Below are 10,488 nucleotides of genomic sequence, written 5' to 3'. Positions count from 1 at the left end.
GACTACCTGTGACATCTTCATTCCCAGCCCACCTTCTTTTCCAGTCATACATTTCCTACATGATAATCTTTATGCCATCTCTTGAATAAAGGCCAATATTAGGCATGTTGACAGCCTACCATATGTCCCTCCATTAACCTTTGGGCCAACTATGATTTTGATTCTTTGACAATGGAGTATTGTATGCTTTTAACCCTTCCCCAACAAGAAATATTACCTGATGGTTACTAGGTGATGAATTCATTGCCCAGGATAACTTGTTGGAAAATTTTATCTTTTAACACTATAATCCAAAAATAGAGTTAGTGTTCTTTCATTTCAAAGCCCTAAATATTCTTGAAGCATATGTCAGTTACTTTGCTAGGCTTGGCTTTGGGGTTACAAAAGTGAAAATGAGATAATTTTCTCCCTCAAGAGGCCTCCATTAGATTTCAAAGAGCATCTCATATGTATCTTACATTTAAAATTGTCTTTAAATGAATATAGGATCTGGATAGAAAAGGTCAACAAATTAGAGAAACATAAAAAAAGTTACTTATATTTTTGGATAGGAAAAAAGTTCATGATCAAACAAGGAATATGGAGAATCATCAGAGTTTAAAAGGATACTTTTAATTATATAAAATAAAATTTTGCAGATGGAAATCCAATTTTGCTAGGAGATGGAGAGAAAGAGATGGGAAAGTGGTGACAGTGGGGGGTGCTATAAAGAAAGTACAGGGCCTGGAGTCCGGAAGACTCATCTTCCTAAGTTCAAAACCAATCTCAGACAGTTACTGACTGTGTGATCCTGGGCAAGTCATTTAATCCTGTTTACCTCATCTGTAAGACAAACTGGAGAAGAAAATGTCAAGAAAATCCATAAAATGGGGTCATGAAGCATCAGACACAACTGAACAACCACAACAATTTATCATTTTAAGAAAAACTCCATTTATTCATGCTTTCTAGTTATTTTTAATAGGTCAGTATTTATTTCATCAAAACCTTTTTTTGCATCTATGACATAATCTTTTGATTTTTGATAATTTTTTTTATTATTGATATGGTCAATTGTGTTGATAGTTTTCCTAATTCTGAACCAGCCCTGCATTCCTGGTTTAAATACCACCTGCCTATATTTTATAATATTTGTGATATGTCACTGAAATCTCCTTACTAGTATTAAAATTTTTGCATCAGCATTCATTGGGGAAATTGATCTATAGTTTTCTTTGGTTTTTTGTTTTTGTTTTTGTTTTTGCCTCACTGCCATATTTGTCCCATAAAAAGAATTTGGGAGGATTCCTTCTTTACCAATCTTTCCAAAAAGCTTATATAATATCAGAATCAATTGTTCTTTAAATGTCTGGTAGAATTCACTTGTGAATCCACCCAATCCTGAGACTTTCTCTTGGGGAATTCACTGATGGCTTGCTAATTTCTTTTTTTTTTTTAAGAGAAGTTTTTTTTTTTAAGTATTCCATTTCTTTTTCTATTAATCTGAACAACTTAGATTTTTGTAAATATTCATCCATTTCACTTAGGTTGTCAGCTTTATTGGTATAGAGTTGTGCAAAATCGCTCCTAATAGTTTCATTTTCATTTCTTATACTGGTAATTTGGTTTTCTTCATTTAAAAGAATCAGATTAACTAAAGGTTTATCTATTATAATGCTTGCTTATTTAAAAATTTTACCTCCTAATTTTATATAGTAGTTCAATGGATTTCTTATTTTCCATTTTATTATTCTCTTTTTTGGTTTTCAGGACTTCCAATTTGGTGTTTAATTCAGGATTTTTAATTTGTAGTTTTTCTAGGGTTTTTAAAATTTTTTATGCCTAATTCATTGATCTGCTATTTCTCTATTGATAAAAATGTTTAGCTATATAAATATTTAGATATATAAATTTTCCCCTATGTATTTTTGTGGCTGCATCCCATAAGTTTTGGTATGTTGCCTCAATGTCATTCTCTTTAATAAAATCTTCTATTCTTTCTATGATTTGTTCTCTGACCCACTTATTATTTAGAATTAAATTACTTAATTTCCAATTAATTTTAAATCTATGTTTCTATAGTCCTTAGTTGAATGTAATTTTTTTGTATCATGACCTGAGAAGGATGCATTTAATATGTTTGCTTTTCTGTATTTGTTTTTATTTTTTTTTATGCCTTAATGCATGGTCAATTTTTGTGAAGGTATTAATAGCTTTCAAAAAAACAAAACAAAACAGTATACTCTTCCTTTTTTCATTCAATTTTCTCCAGTAGTCTATCATATCTAACTTTTAAAAATTCATTTCATGTCATCTGGCTTGTGGATCATAACCACTCTTCATTTTATGAAACACATTTCAGAAAAACACATCTGCCAATCAGTTTTCTAAGTGTTAAATTCTATTTTTCCACAGAATATTGTTATAAAATTAGCCTGTCCTCCAAGAAAACAGTTTATCTCTAATATATAACAAAATCTTGCTTTAAAATTTTGACAAATATTTTTAAAAATCAAGTATTAGAGCTAATATTGACTTGGGAGTGAACCTTTAATTTCATTATCTTAGGGAATACTCCTATAAGGAAGCTCCCCCAACAAATTAAATTCAGCACCTTCTCTGCAATTTATAACCTTAGAAAATTCCCTGGAGCAATCACAGGTCAAGTGCTTTACCAGGGTCACACAACCAGGATATGTAAAAGGCTGGACTAGAATCTAGGGCATCCTGGTATCCTCACAGTTCATAGGTTTCCGCTCACAGATTTAAGAATAACTATTATAAAAAAGCTCATTAACTTCTAAATTTTACTCTTTCACTTTTAATTCATCATACAGCTTAGATAAAATCTAGAAGAGGTCACTTGCCAAGTATTTCCAGTTAATCAATAAACATTAAGCACCTACTATGTGCCAGATAGCTATCCAAGCACTGGTGATTGAAAGACCAGCAAACAATAGTCCCCTGCTCTCAAGAAGCTCACAATCTAATGGGAAAGAGGAACACATAAAAAGGATCTGAAAAGTGATGGGATGAGTCGGAGAAGAGAGGGTAACTGTCTCAGGGGCATGATGAAGTCCAGAGGGCTGCCACCACATGAGAAGTTAACAGCTGCCAGCCCTGGGTATCCTCCTTAAATGGAGAATTTGGGAGGAGCTCTCTGAGGTCACTTTAAACTCTGTAGCTCAGGTAAATTCTAAGAAAAATCAGTTGCCATGTGTTGCTAAGGGGAATCAGCTAGGAAAGCTATTAACTTGCAAGTCCTACATAGATTCAGGAAAGAAAGGAGATGAGTGTTTTACTTTGATCTTACAAGGAAAGAAAAATAAAGATTTTCTTAAAAGGTCAGAAAAATCTCCTGTGGAAGTCTAGATGGAATATTTTTATGGTTCTGAATAATGTGTCTGAGCTTCAGTTTTCTTCTCTGTATAGTACAGAATAATTTCATTTATTTATTTGCTTTCTATTTTATTTTTTGCACTTAATAGTATTTTTTTTCAAGTTACATATAAAGATAGTTTTCAACATTCATTTTTGTAAGGTTATTAGTTCCAAATTTTTCTCCCTTTCTTCCTTCTCTTTCCCCTCCCCAAGACAGCAAGCAATCTCTTTCTTCACCTTCTCTAAAACAGCATGCAATCCAATATAGGTTAAACACGTACAATATGATGAGGAACAATAATAATATCCATAGTACCTACCTCATAAAGTTGTTATAAGGCTCAAGTGAGATAATGTGTGTCAGCTATTATTAACTCTTACAGTTTAGATTATCAGCTTAGATTAGGAGAAAGGTAAAGGAAATACAAATTTTGACTGGAAGAAGAAAGGCAAGAACGATCTCCTTGAGTCATCTCAAGTTGGGAGGGTAAGAAGTAAGTTCACAGCCAAAGAACCGTATTTACTCAAATATGAAATGCTCTGTTTGACCTTCAAAGCCCTGTGTAACCTAGCTCCCTTCTCCCACCTTATTCTCCACCACATACTCGGAGTCACTGGCCTCCATGGAATGAGATCCTCCATTTCACACTGATTTCCTGGCTTCCTTTAAATCCCAAATAAAATCTTTTATTGGAGACTTTCCCTAACTCTTAATTATTTCCTATTTATCTTGCACCCTTGCTTTACAAACACACACACCCATTTATCTTTTTATATATTTATTGCATATTGTCTTCCTCATTAGATTATAAGCTCCTTGAGAGTATAACTGTCTTCCTTTTTTTGTGCCCATAGCACATAGCAGGTGCTTAAAAAGTAGCGACTAATTGATTAATTGATAGGTCAGGATTTTATCATTTTCTGCTGATTTTTTTTTTTTGTCTTTAGCTTATTCCTACTCCTGTCCATCTCGAACATAACTACCAGGACAATTTTTCTACAACATTGGTATCATGTCACTCATCTACTCAAACACTTTCATTGAAGAGAACCTTTGCCCAGTTTCCTTAATTTTTGTCATGGTAGCATGGGATGGAAAATGCCACTTGCATTCAGAGACAGAACTATGGAGACTAAATGTAGATTAAAACATAGTATTTTCACCTTTGTCTGTCTCTGTGTTTGCTTTTTCTTTTGTTTGTTTTTTTCCCTTTCTGGTCTGATTTTTCTTATACAACATGACAAATATGGGAATATATTTAGGAGAATTGTACATGTTTAACCTATATTGGATTGCATACTGTTTTAGAGAGGGTGGAAAAAAGGAGAAAAAATTGGAACATAAAACCCTTCAGAAATGAATATTGAAAATTATATTTGCATGTATTTACAAAAAATTATTGAGAAAAAATTAATTTGTCATGGTGGGTCCATGGTGTATCAAATTAGAAATCATAAAAACAGAATGGAAATCCAGGCAAAGCAGGAAAGAAAAAGTACGATCTAGACATGGGAGACATCTAGTCTAGACATTTAGTGAGATGGGAATACAGCCCATCAAAGTATCATCAATTAGGAAGCCCTCTGGTAAAGGAGAGAGGGTAAAGCACCATATCCTGAATGAGGAACGTGAGCAGAAATCAAATGCTCAATTTCAAGGCAGCATGGGAGGTCAGAAACCAGGTACCATTCAGGAACCCGGGGAACAGGTAAGGCAGGTCATAGCAAGGCAGCAGGTCAGAAACAGGTTGACATTCCTATCACTGATTGAGGGTGTGGGCAAGTCCCCAGCAAGCTCCTCAGGTCTTGCCTGCATCGTGCCCTTTGCCTCATATGCTGCTCTAAAGTGAACCAACAGTGCTTTCTTACATTTCATGCATGTTACATACAATCAATGAGATGTGTATCTAGTAAAGTAGTATTCCAGTGTCTTGGCATGAGTTGGAGTGGACCCTGAATTATCCAAGCTTCCTTAGCAAACCACATACTCTGGCCTTCCAACTGGCAAGGATTGAATATGGGAATGGTCACTCCCTCTGTAAACAAGAATTAGCCTGCTTAAATTCAGAGGCAATCGACCACCGGATGATGAATTTGAGGGGTCACGGAAACACTAAGTGAAAGGAAGATTTGATATCCACGTGAGTGGGAGAAATAGCCACACCAGTGGAACAACAGAGAACATTTACCATCTCTATGGAACTTTTATGAAGTTCTGTAAGTTTTTAAAATAAAACTTTTGTTTAAATAAAAATAGAGACAAGGACTGGACCTAATATGGGGAGCTCCCAGAAGAAAAAATTTCCTCTATGCATGAAAATCCGCTGAACCTTAGTCTTAAAAAGTTGTTTACACCACTTAAAAGGTAACTGATTTGCTCAAAGAGACACAAATTGTACGTGTGACATGGCTCCAATACCAATTCTCCTGAATTGTCTCTCATACAAGCTGTTCATTCCCCTTGTTGGCATAATCCAACCAATACCAAAAAAGAGAACACGGGAAGAAAAGCAAGTCATACTATCTCTTTGCTTAAAATAACTTTATTTGATGTATTCTATATCATAAGTCACATGCACAGCTATATCATGGATGTTTTTGAAGTCAATTCCCAATGTCTTAAACTATCTGATCAGCTTTTCCTCTGATCTGAGGATAACTATATTGTGTCTGTTCCCTCTATGTGCTTTTTCATGTGTTTCTTGGGGCTTCCAATATGTAGGAACCAAGGTGGTTTTTAGGAAAGCTAATTGGCCATCAGCAAAAACAACTGGTAATCTTCATTGAATGAGGTAGGATGGATAGATTGGCTTTGGAGTAAGAAGGTCTGGATTCATACCCCAATTGAACCCCTTACTGTCCTATGTGTGACCTTGTCATTATTTTATCCCTTCTGTACCTCAGTTTGCCCATCTATAAAATGGACAGGTCAGATAAACTTTAAAGGCCATTCTAGTTTTAAATCCTGATTCAGAGTTCCCTACACCTGTTCCTGCTTGCTGGTGGCAGGGCTGGGACTGGGGCTGTGTTGGCCCCATCTGCACAAGGGCGGCGTACTGGACTCCAGTTGGCTTTGGCTGGAAAATGTTCTACTCCTACTTTTTGTCTGTTCTGAGGCTGTAAAACTTGTGTCGTCATTATTGAAAGGAATTTGGAGCTATCTGAGGGAGAGATGGATGAGTGCCTGCCTTTACTCCAACATCTTGACTCCATCTTAGCTTTAAATCCTAGGAGAAGAACAGGATCTCAACCATTTCTGAGCAAGACCAGACACATCTAGCAGGAATGAATAATTCATTCTCTCTAGATCATTTATTTGTAAAATCAGGTCATTGAACTAGGCGACCAGGAAAGTTTCTTTAGCTCCAGAATCTTATCTAGACTTCCATGACTGGAGGAGAAACAGAGGCTGATGATTGTGAAAGTCAAGACATCACCCTTGCAATGTCATCAGCCCTCTTCCAGAAATGACAACGACCTTATCTGCGTCCTGCAGTTTTAAGAAGTCCATTTTGGCTCAATAGTCAAATGGCAAAGAGGAAACAGGAAAATGACCAGTTTCCCCAGTTTGGATTTGTTTCCCTCCCACCCACCAATAGAAAAGAAGATCTATTTGTCTCCCAGAGCAGGTGAAAATGTCCCAACTTGAAAAGGCTAGTGAATGAATAATTGAGGAGCAGATTGTTGACTAAGTAAAATCCTCCTTAGGGTCTCCAGACTCCAGGCATGTGTCCTGAAGCATTTAGCTTGGGGAGTTATGTTACTTAGCAGCTGCACAGAGATGCCATTAGGGCTGGAAGGGACTCTCATGCTAACCTACATGCGCCGATAACTGTAAATCCTATTACTTTGGGTGAACATTGGATAATTTGTAGAGAGAGTAAAGCTCTCGAGCTGTTTGCCTTTTTAAAATGTCTTCTGCTGAATGGCTTTGCATTCTTATAACTATTAAGTAGCTTATTAATTTTTTTTAGAAAAAAATAACCAGTCAGGAAATTATTTTATAATCCTAAATGCGTATTCCTGGACCTGCCTCCCAGCACCCACTTGCCAAAGGGAACAAGGCTTCCAAAGCATGAGCTACCAAGGATGAGTGCCATCTAGTGGCTAATCTAATCAAGGACTATTGATCTGACCTTAATGGAATGAGTCACACAGGATGTACCTAAGTCATGGATGGGTGTCTGCAAGGTCCGCACTGGGCCTCAGAACAGCTGCCTTCCTCTTCTGAAATGGCAAGAAGCCAGCTCTTTCCTCTTCCCCTGAGCTATTGTCCGAAGCTGGGCTTTCTCTTTCTGAGCATGATTCCCTTTGGGCTAGCCTTCTTATCGCAAGGTCTGGGATGATGTCATGCTGCCCTGGTCCATTTTGAATTAAACCTTTCATGTTGAAAGTGGGTGGACAACTTAGATTTTTTTTTTTTTTTTTTGATTCAGAGGGGAAGTGAGCCTGGGGTTTTAATGCTGGCAAAGGAAGATCCTTCTATCATAACTTAGACATGGAGTTGTCTGGTCCAGTGAAAAAATAAGTGGTTCGCTCAGGGCCCACCCAGCGGGCGTGTGTCAGAGGTAAAAACCGAACCCACGTTTTCTAGGCTTCAAAGCTACCTGAACTTATCTACACAATTAATTACTTAATAATTACAGGCAAGGAGAATTCTTCATATCAGGTGATCATTTAGAACACTAGACACAAAGCATCATCATCATCATCAACAACAAAATCATGAAAAGAAGTTAATTTTTGCCCCAGGTAAAGAGCCTCTGAAACACTTCCCTTGTAAATAGACACTTATCTTAGCATCTAACATCTTGGGGCATACAGGTAACAGGTAATCCACATCAGGTAGATAGAGAGAGGCTGACTGGATAGTAAACCAAATTACCAGGACAATAGAATTCTATTCCATGGTACAGACTGGTCGATGAGACTACTTTGTTATCAATGATTTTTGAAAAATCATCGAAATGTCCATTTTTTTTAAGTTGAGAAACCTGTGACCTTGATTCTGATTACTGTCAAAATCTGAGAAGAAATTTTTTAAAGGTTTTATGACCATTTCTAAGAGCTAATCATGCCGGCCTGTGTCATTTCTTTTGCTAGTGAGGTTGCTAAACTATATAGCAGAAGGCTGTAGACATAACAAACCTGAATTTCAGCATAGCCCATGACAAGTCCTTTCATGAAATCCTTGCAGACAAGATTGGGAGATGGGGATTGGATAACAGTACAGTTGGGTAGAGTTGGAACTGTTAAGAAACTCAGTATAATCTTAAGTGAAGTCATCTTAACTTGGATGGGTCAATAGTGGAATGCTTACAGATTTATTATGAGCCCTGTGCTATTCAGTATTTTCCCCATTGACTCAGATGAGTCAGTGTTGTGCTTGTAATGTTTTCAAATGACACAAATCTGAATGAGATAATTAATCAGTTGGAAGAGAGAGTCAGGGTCATGGGGAAAAATAAAAGGCTTTATACTTAGGATAAAAAAACCCAACTGAGTAAGTATAGGATAAAAGCAGCATAATGAACAATATTTCTTCTGAAAGACATCTGGGGATTTAAAAAATCTATTTTATCTATTGAAAACTGAATATATCAGTAGAATGAACAAGAAGCCACCCAAAGTAACACCAGCTTGGGCTGCAAAGGAGATGTTGGTCTGACTGTACTCTGCTCCAGATAGCGCAGAATTGAGGAGGAGGATTGTGTTCAGTTCTAAAAACCACATTTTACAAAGAACATTGATAGGGAGAGAAGGAGAAAACTTTGGGAATGCAAGGCTTTGCAAAGGGGAATGTTGAAAACTGTCTTTGCATGGATTTGTAAAAATAAAATACTGTTTAAAGAAAAAAAAAACTGCTGGTTCATGTCCATTGACCATTTGTCAGTTGGGGAATAGCTCTTATTTTTATAGATTTAACTTAGTTCCCTATATATTTGGGAGATGAGACCTTTATCAAAGAAACTGCTATAATATTTTTACATTAAAAAAAGGGTCATTGATAAACTAGAAGATTGCCTAACAAGGAAAGGAACCAAGATAATGAGAGTCCTGAATCTTGTGAATGAATACTACTTGAGGGAACCAAGATTGTGCAACCTGTCAAAAAACATAGCAATTGTCTCCAAGTGTTCAAAGGAAAAGCATCTTGTCTCCTTGGCCCAGAGACAGCAGAATGTGGTGCAGTGGATGGAAGGTGCAAGACTCATGAAATTTAGGGGATCAAACAATTTAGAAGTAAAAGACAAGAGAAGGATTGACCTCCAGGTCCCTCCACTTTCTATCTATTGCTCTTTTGGGGCTCAGTTCTACACAACAAGATGCCCTAATGCAGGTACTGGCTGGTGTCAACCCTTGTCCCAGACACCTCCTTCCAGCTTCCTTTTGTGTATTATAAATGCCCTAAAGGCAAGTACTGTTTCTTTTTCTTATTTTATATCCCTGAAGCTTAGCACAGTGTTTGGCCCATAGTAGGTTCTTTAAAATAGTTATTGGATTGAATTATTAAGTTAGTTGAGAAATATTTAACAAAATAAAAATGCAATAAAACACAGCATTTTAAAATGAAGTCAATTTGTAGCTGGCAAGGATCTTTGCATACAGCTTTTTGTTGTTATTTAGTCATGTCTGACTCTGACTCCATTTGGAGTTTTCTTGGGGAAGAAAGGAGTGGTTTGTCATTTCCTTCTCCAGTTCATTCTACAGATGAGGAAACTAAGGCAAACAGCGTTAAGTGATTTGTCCAGGGTCACATAGTAGCAAATGTCTGAGGCCAGATTTGAATTCAGGAATTCAGTGGTCCAGCTTTAAATCGATATCATATGGCTATTTTTTTTTTTTAAGGAGGAACCACATGCCTAAGATCTCATCTTGTTCTTCAGAAGTCCTGAGTGGGAGGACCATCCACAGCCCTTCCCTGGGGCTTTATGTGGGCCAGGGGTGCCCACTGCTGCGGCCGAGGGGGACTGGTGATGGAGCTGAGACAGATTATGGTTTCAAGAAGGGAAGATGAAGATGTCAAACTCGTTTCAGGTTGCTGAAGGAAAAGACACTGGGAAGGTATGATGGGAGTTTGTATCCCTGTCCCTGTCCCATCTTGCTTGAAACTTTGTGGAGTTCTCC

General features: G+C 37.0%; 1 long non-coding RNA gene across 2 annotated transcripts in view; it reads left to right on the top strand.

Moving 5' to 3' along the window:
- Nucleotides 1–2,176: 2,176 nt before the first annotated feature.
- Nucleotides 2,177–10,488, top strand: part of LOC141551705 (uncharacterized) — a 57,902-nt gene continuing 49,590 nt past the window's right edge. For both annotated transcript variants that reach the window (XR_012484936.1, XR_012484935.1), the window contains exon 1: nt 2,177–10,425. This is a non-coding gene — a long non-coding RNA (uncharacterized LOC141551705). The remainder of the gene's footprint in view (nt 10,426–10,488) is intronic.

This window comes from Sminthopsis crassicaudata, chromosome 1 (genome assembly GCF_048593235.1).
Source record: "Sminthopsis crassicaudata isolate SCR6 chromosome 1, ASM4859323v1, whole genome shotgun sequence".
In the NCBI taxonomy this organism is placed as follows: domain Eukaryota; kingdom Metazoa; phylum Chordata; class Mammalia; order Dasyuromorphia; family Dasyuridae; genus Sminthopsis; species Sminthopsis crassicaudata.
The sequence above is the reverse complement of the archived record's forward strand: the minus strand, read 5'-3'. Positions and strand labels throughout refer to the sequence as shown.